The sequence below is a fragment of the Thunnus albacares genome, chromosome 5 (genome assembly GCF_914725855.1).
Source record: "Thunnus albacares chromosome 5, fThuAlb1.1, whole genome shotgun sequence".
Lineage (NCBI taxonomy): Eukaryota > Metazoa > Chordata > Actinopteri > Scombriformes > Scombridae > Thunnus > Thunnus albacares.
The window spans coordinates 21,080,451-21,093,837 of record NC_058110.1 but is presented as its reverse complement, the minus strand read 5'-3'; the positions used below and the strand labels follow the sequence as shown (position 1 = coordinate 21,093,837).

Here is a 13,387-nt window from a genome sequence, read left to right as displayed (position 1 = left end):
TATGTTGTATCGACTGCTACATTTATGAGCTTCACCTCCAAAAGATTCTTTTGTCTTTTTGCTAATTTCCAGAGATGAATTGTAAAACATTAAATAGGTCCTACTTTTTGAGATCTCTGTGAAGGAGACAGTAGTATACATTTAGGATCTGGGTCCTGCAGTCTTTAAATCACTTCCAACATTGGAGGACTTATAAAGGAGTACATGAATTACTGTAATATATTTTTGATAAAGCTAATTTGGAAGTGTATTGGAATAGCGTATAGTAAAGAGGAAAAACTGAAAATCAGTTAAACAAATAAGTCTAATCTTATAAATATACAAGTACTTGGACTCAATGTAGAACATTTTAAAGTATGCCAAACCACATAAAAGCACTGAAGTATGGAGAGAAAATTGTGAAATATTAGAAATATCCAAAAATACACTGCAGATATTTTGTGGTATGGGTAGAAATTTCTTAGCACGCCCCTTATAGAACAAGATACTTTCATCATTGGGGAAAAATGTGCAAAATTCTCACAAAACAAAACCTCTCAATTCCACCTTCAAAACCTCATGTATCTTTGATATTTTATGACTTAAAGATACCATATTTTTTGGTGTTTTATGAAACACCAAAAAATACATGGCAGGTATTTTGTGGTATGGGTAAAAATATATTTATTTTATTGGCTGCTACACAAGGGAGTGTTATTTATTTTATATATTTGCTGTTAGTAGTAGTAGTTCGTAGTGATTTCTTAATTCAGGATACTGAAATCACCAGGGAAAATGTACAAAACCAAAAAACAAACCTCAGTGTCACCTTCAACACCTCATATATCTTATGAAAAGATGTTTGGGACAACATTTCCATATTTCAATAAATAATTCAGTGATAATTGCATTATGCCACTGGAGTTCCCTTTCACTAGTCGTTTCATAAGCAGCATGTGCTAATTAGTCCGTAGATTGGGAAGTGAAGATTGTAGTGGGCCTCAACTAGACAGGGAGCCAGACCAGTCCTTAGTATAATTAGAATACATAAAAAGGTTAAAGTGTGGTCTTGCTGGGGACAATATCCTGTTAACCTGCAGGCAAAGCTCATGTGTCCAACCATGAGGAACACCAGACTGATGTCCCCTTGAAACGTCTCATGGGATCTCATTAGGCATATTGATGAGAAGACAACAGTGTTAAACGAGAGGAAGAAATCATATCACAATGTCCAAGTCAGCAGTGTAATTAATGTTGGCTCCACATTGGATCAGGAGCGAGCAAGTCTATGTAAGGTGAGTAGACTCTAATGCATGCTTTGCCACTCTGTAAGGCATGAAAACATTTTTAATCTGAACATCAGTTAATTGAAAAATTCAGCTGCTTCCACTACAGACAGTGTCATATTACCACTTCTAACCAGGTCATATTGATGAGACATCAGTCTCTAAAAACTGTTTGAATACACAAAGAGGCCTTTGCTTTAAATATTGTTTAGCTTTTTCTCTTGTTTTTATGATGCACTTTGTGTTAAATATGTGCAATAATTTGACGAAATTATAGGCTATTCAAAGATTATATTCAAAGAGTGAATTTGCCTTCTTACATTTTTGTAATAAGAGTTTACAACCAGTAGGGGGGGTCTAAATCCACAACATTGCTCCATAAAAAATAATAATACAACGTAACAGTGGATGACAGTGTTACATTATTTGCTTACTTATTATTTACTTTTCATTACCCATTGTGCCCAAGTACCCCTCCACTGTATATTATACATAATTCCACTGGAACTAATTGTACTTCCTGAACTCTGTCACTGTCTATGGTGAACTGATGAAAGTACAGAACATTTTCAGCTCAGCTTTCATTCACTTTGAACAAATTAAGAAATTAAGAAATGTTATTGCTTGATGTATACTATATTACTATGTAAATTACTAGAATACTATGTGGTACATTTGTTAAACAATAAACATACACTGCAGACACCTTGACCATTTTTCCAAACATGTATCTGGAGTTTCTCATAAAATTATAGTACAAAAAACGACTTACAAAAAACATTTAATTAATTTAATTTGTATATTGTGGTGTATGATGGTATATGTAAATATAATCTCCAAGCTCAGATGTTTTTCTTTCTCTGTGTACAATACAGACACATCAACACCAGCAGTATAGATATTTTATCATGTTTGTGGAATGTAAAAAGTCCTGTATGATCTATCCATTGTCCTTCACCTGAGCCAAATCATCTACACCTATAGGGAACATGTTGCACCACAAGATATCATAGTCTTGTTCACAATTTACAATGTTTTTGTTGTTGTTGTTGTGTAGATTAGCTGAAAGATTAAGGAGCACTCAGCAAGTGAATCCAGACAGATCCCCTGCCAAATAAAAATGAAAAGGAGTTGGCTGAATAAATGAGAAAAGACAATTACCATGCTACAGCAGTTTGCACAGGTGAGAGATTAATATCTCACACTGGCATGCTGACAGCTACTGATTGTGATCATGTACATGTATGCAAATATGCATGTGTGGTGGAGTTTTTAGTTAACATCAGGCCTGTGGACTACAGCAGAGGATTTCACTGATAAACATGCCTTGAATCAGAGATAAGAAACTCCTCTATGAATTCAGAGGCTACTGACCAGTTGAAATGAACACTTGTAGATTCTTTGCCCTCTATGTCACATCCATCCCTAAAGATCAGAAATAATTGGCGTCCTGTTTGTCGTCATACATGAAGTATGGAAGATGTAGTATCTGATACAGTAGTTAGTTCTGCACGTCAGCGAAACATATGTCCTGAAACTACACTGTACATGTTCCAGCTCACAGGCTACTCCAGATATACGACTGAAACAGCCAGCAGGAGAGCTGAGAGGGTCATCAAACATCTACAACACATAAATATACTTAAACTAGAAGAGTGCACTAAGTAGAGTGCAGATTTCCCCCAGGTGTGTACAGTCAAGATGGCAGCAAAGATAAAAAAACAGAGATTTATTCATTTTGTATTGTGCCAAACTTTAGTGGAACATAACATAATTATTCTGCAGATACTCCAGTTCAAGATGAGACCAAACTTTTCTATGGATGACAGTTTTTGAGCCACAACAAAAGCCAAAATGTGGCCTTAGCCTAGCTTTTTAGAGGCCTTTTGCCATGTCACAACGCATATTGTAAAATGGCGAGGACTACTGAAAAGATGAAAGTCTAAGCTTCAGGCTCATGAGGAATCTTATCAATATTTATTTGAATTCACAACTCAATGTAATGAAATTTGGCACTGATTGATCTAACGTGGCAACAAGGCATGATTGGTAGTCCCTAGCAGAAACAAGATTCCAAACTGAAGGAAATTGTTGATCACTTGTAGCCTCTAACAGCCTGCTAAAAGGAGTTAGGAGTTAGGAGTCAGCAGTCGAATTGTGGATCACCGCAACCACAATAGGTCCTTGAGCATAGAGCCATAAATGTGCACAAAAATTATTAGGCTGATGGATCCACTAGTATGCGAGATTAACTGCAGACAGATACACACACGGACACATACACACACACGACCAAACGCATGATCTTTAAAATGAAAGTTATCTTAAAAAGTTAAAGATTCCCTCCAGACATGTTTTAAGATATGTATAAAATACTTTGATTAATTATTTAAAATATTTAAAATACTCTGATATGGTTTTTCCTCAAAAGCATCTTGTTAAAATCCTTAAAATGACATCTGACCTTCTTCCTCATCAAAAATTCAAGAATATATAAATATATAAATATATTTCACTTTCAGCAGATGAATGTGAAAACAGGCTTCCAGTGTCAAACATTTTTGAGTGGAGGGGGACTTAAAGGTCTTTTTCTTCTTGTCCCTACAGTTAAATGTTCACCTTCACTGTGCAGAATGATATATGTGCAGAGTTTGAAGGCTGTTTTCACATTCATCTGCTGAAAGTGTAAAGTTTGTCTGCGTTCATCGAAAATCCTAGCATGATTCGTGGCATTGCAAATAGTATGGAGCCAATCATGCTCCAAGCTCCAATATTCAACTAACACAAGTGTGGAAACATACATACACTGAGAATGGACTTTATAGTGAAAAGTAGGAGACATTTTTTGTCTAACAGTTAAACTTTTGAAATGAAATAAATTTATATATATATATATATATATATATACAGTATTCTGGAATTTTTAATGAGGGAGAAGGAAAAGATGTAATTTTAAAGATTTTAACAGGATAATTGAACTGCTTTTGTGGAAAAACCATATTAGACGCAAATTACTAATCAAAGTAAAGTATTTTATATACATGCTAAAACATGTCTGGAGGGGATCTTTGAGTTTTTTACCAGCATGGTCACCACAAGGTCAACAGCAATACAGAAATAGCCAATCTCCTTCCTGTTCTCTCTTTCTGTCAGCAAGTCACTCACTCCTTTACTCAGCTTCCTAATGCCATTTCTTTCTCTTTGCCACCTGTCTTTGTTTTATTCTCTCCTTTCAAAGGCTGCTTTCAGGTACTGTCTCTTTGAATCGCCCTTCAGTTTGAATAAGTGAGAAGCAGCAGGAGTTTAACTATTGAGAAAACTGATGAAGTGGCTGAATGCCAGCTAAAGCAGAGCAGACATTTGAATTTCATTCTGCTGAAGTTAAAATTTGCATGTGGTAACAAGGGATTGTCATGCCCTAATTCTAGTCCAGCCACAAGGGGAACTCACTGTTTGTTTAAAGAAACTACTGCGAGAAATCTGTCAAAAAATGAGTCTCTGAGGGAGGTTTGCTGTGCACTGCACTGAGCTACAGTACAAAGTACATCAAGTTAGTTCAAAGGTGATATCTGACAGATGCATCTGAAAACATCCATTTATCCAATTATTTAAAATGAGCACAACTATTACGTTAAACATTGTAACTGGCTGCTGCTGTTTCCTTTCCTTCTTTATGTGTTGTACCTGTAGACAGCATAGACATGCTTACAATCGTTTGTGTTTGTTGTAAGACAGTGAAAGATGTGTGTGGGTTTGTGTGAGCGGTGTATCAACATCTGAAAATAGCTGTAACCAAATAAGAATCGGAGGCTGTAACTCTATAGCTCAAAGCAAATACAGAAACCAGTTCTGGCAGTGGCTTTTAATTATCGAGCATCAAGGAAGTAACATCCTGGCCTAATAATCTGACCGACTTGTCATTTTGTTTCATGTCATTCATTCTGTATCAATTGTTGGACAAATCAAAGATGTAAGCGACGATTCTGAAAATCTTTCTGTGACTGTTTCCATGAACCAAATCAGTTTTTCTTCTTCTCCCACAAAATAAAGGAAACACAACCAAAAGCTCATAGAACACTGTGTCTCAGTTCTGAAAAATGCAAGTAGGCAGACAATCCTGTAGAGTAAGCATTAAGCGTATCATATCAGTTGTCAAATGACAGTGGGGAACATAGAGGCAGGACTTGAGTATGCGCATCGTACTGTGTGTGAGTGAGCACTGCGCTGAACTCACCACAGCCACAGACAGATGAAGCCATTTATATATCTAGCGGGCAGAGGAGGCCAGAGATGTGAAAGACTTTACTTCTCCTGATTTTAGTCCAATGAGTTGCCATGGGAACTGACTTCAGGTCAGTGTTAAGTTTTTTTTTTTTTTTGTGGGATACTGCCGACAGTCACTTCCCCTGGAGGCACAGTAGGATTTCAATACAATGTCTTGTTTAGGGAGCTGTTTCATGCTGGTTTGCTGGCTATAACCACAAGCTGTCTGAAATATACAGAAAGTTGGAGTCAGTGAAATTCATGTTGAAGGCTCATTCTAAGCTAAGAATGTCTGATGTTTTATTGTATTGTGAATCTCCATCTCTATGTAATGACCAAATATTGGTCATCAACTTAAATTCAATTCAGTTCAATTTATACACTATTTTCTCTATCTATCTCAAAATCTATACAGAAACTTTATCACATGCTAACATTATTCAATTCCAAATTAATGAAATCTATCAGAACTCACAAGCTTTTCAATTTCAATTAAAACCCTTTCCTTCATTTTCATTGTGTATGTTTACAAAAAAAGAAAGCTCTTACTGTTATTCTTTGTCAAACAAGTTGTTGCCATATCTCTGACATTCTGAACATGGAAAAATATCGGTGATCAACAGCTTTGCAAGTAAGAACAAATCATTGATTGAAAAAACAAACAAACAAAAAAAAGCCTACTAGGAGCAGAGTATATTACTTACAGTTCGTGCTCAATGCAACATTCCCACAGGACTACAGAATCATGAGAGGCCAGAGACTGCTGTGTGTTTGAATGCACTGCTATCCACCTGATATCCTTTGTGTTTAAATTGATGGTTCAATGAGCAGATAGGAATTCAGAGCTTTACTTTCTAAATTTGCCATGTCTTTTATGTTTATTTGTCATTAACTTCTGAAATTGATCTTGTGAGCCTCAGAGAATATTTTTTTTCTCTCTCTCAATATGGAAAAAAAGGGAGAAGCATAATATTATTTTGCTATACTTATGGGGTGGGGTGCTAGCAGGGATTTAGTGGGGGTTGTAGTGAGTGCTTTGTGAGGCTTTGACACGCTGTAGACACAGTAATACTCCTAAACGCAATTGAGATTATTGCGGGTGGACAAGTACAAGTCCCCAGTATAGTGTCACAGTTATAGAGGCTGCTGCAAAGGAGTGCTGAGTGAATGTCCTCAGAGGATCAGCAGGGTGCTAGCTGTGCACCCAGGGAGCTGGGATGACCAAAGCAGAACTACTGTGTTGCTCGATTGGACATTGAGCTCCAGGAGATATGGAGAGAGAGATATTTGGATTTCAACACAGACACAGTCTTACAGTAGCCTAAGGGTACAGATACAACACCAAAGTGCTCCTTTTTCAATGCACACACTTGAATAAAATATATAACTTACTGTCTGTCAGCTGCAGCAGCAGCAAGGTTGACTCTTTATCCACATCTACTGCTTGGGGGAAAACATCAGATACACACATGAAACATTTTCAGAAACTACATATTCAGCCTTCAGGCTACAAAGACATCTTGAGGTCTTTAACAAATTCAACACAGTGGGTGTCTTTCTGATTATCGTACCTTCACCCTGCGATGTGAGAAATGCATGCTGGGTAAACCACCTGATAGCTAAAGGTGTTTGACCATCTCTTCATACCTGATTACATCTACATGTAATCTCTTATTCATGTGAACAGTTCACAAAACATATAAGATGTTATATTTAGTGATTTCACTCCCTCATCTGTGTTTTTTAAATACAGAATATCAGGAGCATTAGAACAGACAGACAAAGCACTTTAGAAGCAGTTAACTTCCAGATAAAGAACTGAGTGAGGGAGAAGCTGGATAATTCTACTTTCTAGCCTCTCGCATTTACAGTGCAGTCTGATGTTGTATCAAGCATTGGCCTGCAGGTCTGTGATGAAATGAGGTCCCAGAGGTTCATCTGAAGCAGCTTCATATAGGTTCAAGCCAGACATACCACACATCACTGATGCCTTATTTTGGAGTGAAGGCAGTGTGAAAAACCAGATATCTTTTTCCTCTTGGTATCGAAAGTTGTTTCTTGTACTAAAGCACATTGTATTGTTACTAGTCCATACTCTGACAGTGTGCAGCAATGCGCATCTTGGCATCTACCTCCTTGTCTGACCACTTTGTTTGATTTTAGGAATTGTTTCATTAGTTGCAGTTACTGCTTACCAGCTGCTGCAACCGTCAGCCTCTCAAATGTTCTTCTGTTACTGCTGCTGTTCTCCTCAGAAACAACATGTACATCAATATTCATGAGGGCTTTTGCATTGACCATTTAACATTAACTGTGGGAGTGAAAGGGGTGGGATATGAGGATATTCCACGTTGTCAAGTTGATTGTGATTTATGTATGCATTTGTGCATGTGCACAGTTCTATAAATCTGATTATTTTGTGGCGTACACTATTTTTTGCATCCTACACGCTGTTTTATAAATGAGGCCTCAGGTGTAGCTCCCTTATGCTCCTCTATATATACCAGGCAAATTCTCAGGCTGGGAAAGAAACTGCTCCTTATACCTGTGGTGAGAGTTCATTTGAGGTATTTATTGGTCTATTCTTCATCTTCGTCTATGTGCATTGGGGTCCTGTATATGATTTGGAGGGTTGACTGATTTTCTGTTTTAATATTGTAGGCCAGATATACCCTTGAATGCCAGAACACTTCCTGGGTAGTTTGTGACTGGTGACAAAGGTACTGTATGTAGGATATTGTATTGTCCCAACGGAGTCACCTGCTGTATTTCACAGGATGTTTTCTTTATGCAGAGGTGAATGCCTGTTCCTGCTGAGGCAAGACTTGTAAAATCATCCTTTAATACCCATTTAGTGGCTCTGGTTAGTATGTAATTGGTTGTTTCTTTTGTTTTCTTGCAGTGCTGACTGCTGTTTTGTTGGGATGTTAATCCTCTCTCCTTCCCTTCTTTCTTCTCTCTCTTTTCTCCCTCCTTTCCTTTCTTTTCCTTCTCCTCTTTCTTTTCTTTCTTCAATTTCTCCTTCTCCTCCCTCTCACATTCCTTTTTCTCTTTCTCCTCCCTTTCCTCCTGCTTTCTTTCTTTCTTTCTTTCTTTCTTTCTTTCTTCAATTTCTCCTTTTTTCTCTTTCTTCTTCCTCTCCTCCTTCTCTTTCCTCTCCGCCTTCAGCCTCTTCTCTATTTCTTTCTGTGCCTTCTTTTCCTTCTTTCTCATTTTTGCCTTCACCTTGTCTGTTTTACCAGCCAGCTCCTGAAAAGACAGAGACAGCATATGATTCGGGAATTTCTATGTCCAAACATTAAATCTGAAACAAATAGTTAGGATTAACAGGTTATTATTCGAATCATAATGATCAGCTGGTGTGATGTACCTGAAGCTCAGCATTTTGTTGAGTCAGGAGCTTGATCTCCTCCTCCATTCGGCTTGACTTATGGCGCTACTCATCTTCCATTTGCTGGCTTTTTCTCTGCAGCTCCTGCACTTTCTCTGCGCTTGCCTCCTTTTCTGCCACTTCCATCGTGAGTCGATCTTCCAAAGTTTTCTATTTTGTTCTCCACTCTGTCTCACTCTGCTTGATGGCAAGTTGCTTTTTGCTCAGCTTCATCATATTCTCCACACGTTCTTTCCTTATGTCCCATATTGTGGTGATCAGATCATTATTTTCAAGTGTGACCCGGTGCACCTTTCTCTCCAAGTCTTCCTGCAGTTTTTTTAGCTCAGTGAGGAGCTCCCCCTGTCTAAACAACCAGCTTTCCTACTCTGCATTCAATTCAGTCACAGGCTTTCAAGATCCTGTCATTCTCCTTCTTCCAGAATGTAGTCACTTGGTCTTCTAGTGGTTTACGACTTCCTCCATCTCTAGTTTCTGGAGATGCAGAGTTTTCTTCAAGGAGTGGACTTCCTCCTCCTTTTCTTACATTTTCATGTCTATCTCCCTGCACTGATCCTCAAACTGCTTTTCACTGTCTTTTGCAGCCTTCAACATCCCTTCCATATCTTTTCTGGCCAGACACAGACTTGCGGCAAAACTGTCCTTTTCATCTAACGTTAGCAGTTCCTGATATTTCTGCTCCCAGTTAAGCTCTTTGCTGGCCATCAGCTCCTTTAGAGCAACATTTTCTGTGGCCAGATGCTTGTTTTCTGCTCTAGGAAGGAAACATCGCAGGGCCTGCAGGACTCTGCTGGAAGTGTGTTGGTATTCCTGCACCATTCCAGCAGGGCTGTCATGGTTCAGACCATGTTATTGGGCAGAGTCCTCGAGCTGCACTTGTCCAAGTGTCTGACAGACAAAAATGGACATGCAGGTTAAAAATACTGTCTGAATTTAACATTGGATACACACAAAACAAAAAGAGGTCTTTCATCTTTATACTTATTCATACAGTGGAATGTAGTCAAAACAAAACAAAATAGGTATCCTGAGACAAAATTTAAATGAAAATATATCTGAATATAGCTGACATTATGTGAGAAATTACTTGACAGTTGTTCTTATTTTCTGCCACAAAAACCCTGAATACTAATTATTCTCAAATCAGCATGTACATGCACTGCACAGTATATGTATATGTAGCATTTCTCATTGCTTTAACGTCTTCATATTGATCTTAAGCCTTAACAACTACAAGTAAATGATTTTCATGCAACATGATACATTTTCTTCCATCAATTTATTCATCAATCCATTACCTCTTTCCATTAAAATTCTCAAAATATTAAGTGTAATTAATCACCTGACAGACATCTGACTCACTCAAAACATGAAATGCATGTGCCAAAGACTTGGCCAAAACAATGGCGTTCTTGTTGGTACACTAAAATAATACAAAGTACACTAAAATGAAAAATACAGTAAAATATAGTTTCTCTACTGTCACTCAATAGTGCAGTTAAAAATCCTCAACACCCAACTGCATAGTAGAATATCTGGCATCAGGCTACCAGTGTGGCTTGTTTATTGGAAATCCATCCCTTCTCTAGAAAAATATTCAAAATAATTTTTGTCCTAGCTTTAGACAAAAGATGAAGAAATAAGAAAACCTGGGCCAGCCCAAATAAGTAAACTGCTGAGAAATTCTTACCTCATCTCTTCAGATGTTGCTTTTCTCCATGTTGGCTGAATACAGATAGTATAGTGGTGTTGGAGTTGTAGTATCTCAGTTTTGTATAGTAGAAATGAGGGTTCTTAGTCAATGCACTGTTTCCAGCTCTCACTTCTCATTTGGGGCCTTCATATGCTACATGGTTATACAGGCTGGGGAAACCTGTCTAGCATCACCTGTATAACAAACAACTCACTCCCAAAGCTTTTTAAGCTTGAACTTGGGCTTTTAAATTTATGATACCAAGTTCATACCAAGACGTGGCCTGTAATTGGACTGTATTAGACTAATAAGACTATACTTATTTGGTTCATATGGTGGATATAAATTCTGTGCTGCATCAAACATTCAGCAGTAAATGTACTGTAACACTCTTGTATTGCAGTATTCAAGACAGGGGTCATACAGTGTGATCAAACTGTGAGAAGACTGTTCAGTGAGACTGTAATAGCCCTGGGCTTGGAGGTGACAACTTTGTGACATCTGAAAGCGTGTTTGTTCTGTCAGCTGGACACTTTTCCAATACACGTTACACCCTATAATGTGTGTAACTTTGGGCACGTTTGCACATGTGTTCATGTGTGCGTGCCCACTTGATAAACCTGCTTATAACAGACAGAGCATGGAGTGAATGTGAGGGGGCTGAATTTAAGCACTCAGCACAAAGAGGCATAAAGTCAATGGTGGCAATGAGAGCAATCAATAACGCACAGTACAGACTGATGGTTAACGTTTTGGTGGTAATTAGATGATAGGACTAAGAGGCTTATGGTAGCTACCCGCACTGACATTTCATTGAACATCCATCCAGATGGAACATCAGTAGCTGCACAGTGTGTATTGTGTATTGGATTGAAATATCTATATCTCAGTCCCCTCACCTGAATCAATAACACATCCATAACCTCTGATTTCCTAGGATGAGACATCATTTTTTGTGAGCAGATCACTGAAGATATTATGGGCTGTATTTTCACAATAGTATATATGGCTGGTCTTTGCCTAAGCCAAATTTACATGACACATCCTGTTGGGTATTTTGTTGAACTTCACATAAAGGCGCCCTGTGGAATTTTCTTGTAAACAAACAAAAGTTATGTTTACATTCACCATTACTCACCAAAACTGGGAACCTTTAAGTGCAGGAAGAAATCCACTGCAGTGATATTCCACACAGATTGTATTTTCAAAAATTGGTTCACATTTTCTAACGTAAGGTCATATGAGATATTTACTGGACTGGTAGTAGTGATATTGATATATAGACATACAACAGGTGATGCTAATAGTTCTGAACAGCAGCATATAGCGCCAAGTTAAGAAATGTTTTAAGTAGTTCTCAAAAACAAGCTAACTATTTGCTGCTCGTCTGGCAGATTGCTGCTCATTCATTCCCCAGCAGCAATGGAGCAGCATTAACGTATAAGCTTCATTTTGAATGGCAGAATGATATATGAAGAGGCTCCACTGTGCCTCTCAGATACCCTGGAGTGAGGTGTGTATAATTAACTAAGTGTTAGACCTGCACAAAAGACATCTTTGTCTATTGTGCTTGGTTAAACCACAAAGCACACAAAGAAATTTTGCTTTGCTTTTTGTTGCTTTGCACTTCCTTTTCCTTGTGGAATAAAAAAAGAAAATTGAGAGGCAAAAAATAAGGAAATCTGTACTTAATTAGGTTCAAACAGCTCTCTCTTAATTCAACATGCTCAATAGGTTAAATTGCCGGTGCCACTTGTATATTATCTGCATGCATGTAATGTACAGAATGTATAAAAGACAGTCAAACAGTAGCAAAGGATTGCATGTTTGTCAACTGTAAATATAAATGTATTAATGACTATATAATTAAATAACCTTTAGTCAAATACCACATCAATAGGAAGAGATCAGTTGAAAATTAACAATATTTATTATCAAGTGAGATACAGAGAGATTTGATGAGGGAAAAGCAGTGTAGTTATAATGCAGGGCCATTATGATGAGAGTCAGAACACAGCATGAGTATACATGCTGTTGGTGAAGACACTCTAGATGATGCAATCGTCTTGATTATATCTAAAGATCATGGTGGTGATTGAAGACATGGAGGTTCGCATGATACACAGTCTGAAAAAAGAATGACTGAATTGCAGTGATGTGTAAAGATTACTATCCAACCTCTGACTGATTAGATTAAATTTGTTGTTTAAAGGAGCTTCGACAGAGTGAGACAGTGGAAATGACAGATGTGGCTGATAATCTTATATATACAGAATATATACATAAACTCACTTTTTTTTTTTCCCTCAGATGTGGTTATCAAACACTTGTGACAAAGATATGTAATGGAGGCATTATATTTTACAGTTTAACAATAAACTATTGTATAAAATTACATCAGTGCAAAACAGTAAACTTCACTGGGAATTTAATATTTGTAAATAACTATAAATAAAAAAAACAGAACAAAAAACACATATATGTATATATTAAACTTAAATTAAGAAAGGGATCAAATATACATAAAATGTTGCCAATATAACTTTAAAAAAATTAAAATATATATATATATCGGTGCATATCAGACAGCATATATGCTGAACCTGATATATCTGTGATAGGCCAATATCAGCCGATAATGATGGCTGACCAATATGTCGGTTGGGCTCTATTTATCACCTAACTATATATTCACAAGTAGGGGTCAGCGCTCACAGGAACACCTGTATGTATAAATATTTGTCCACTGAAGACAAGAAGGAAATTGAGATGGGA

At 37.4% G+C, this 13,387-nt stretch overlaps 1 long non-coding RNA gene across 1 annotated transcript; it reads right to left on the bottom strand.

Moving 5' to 3' along the window:
* Positions 1-8,746: 8,746 nt before the first annotated feature.
* Positions 8,747-10,310, bottom strand: LOC122983015. Its single transcript, XR_006403578.1, has 2 exons — positions 8,899-10,310; positions 8,747-8,777 (listed from the first exon to the last, which is right to left on the bottom strand). It is a non-coding gene; the product is annotated as an uncharacterized LOC122983015 (long non-coding RNA).
* Positions 10,311-13,387: the final 3,077 nt, after the last annotated feature.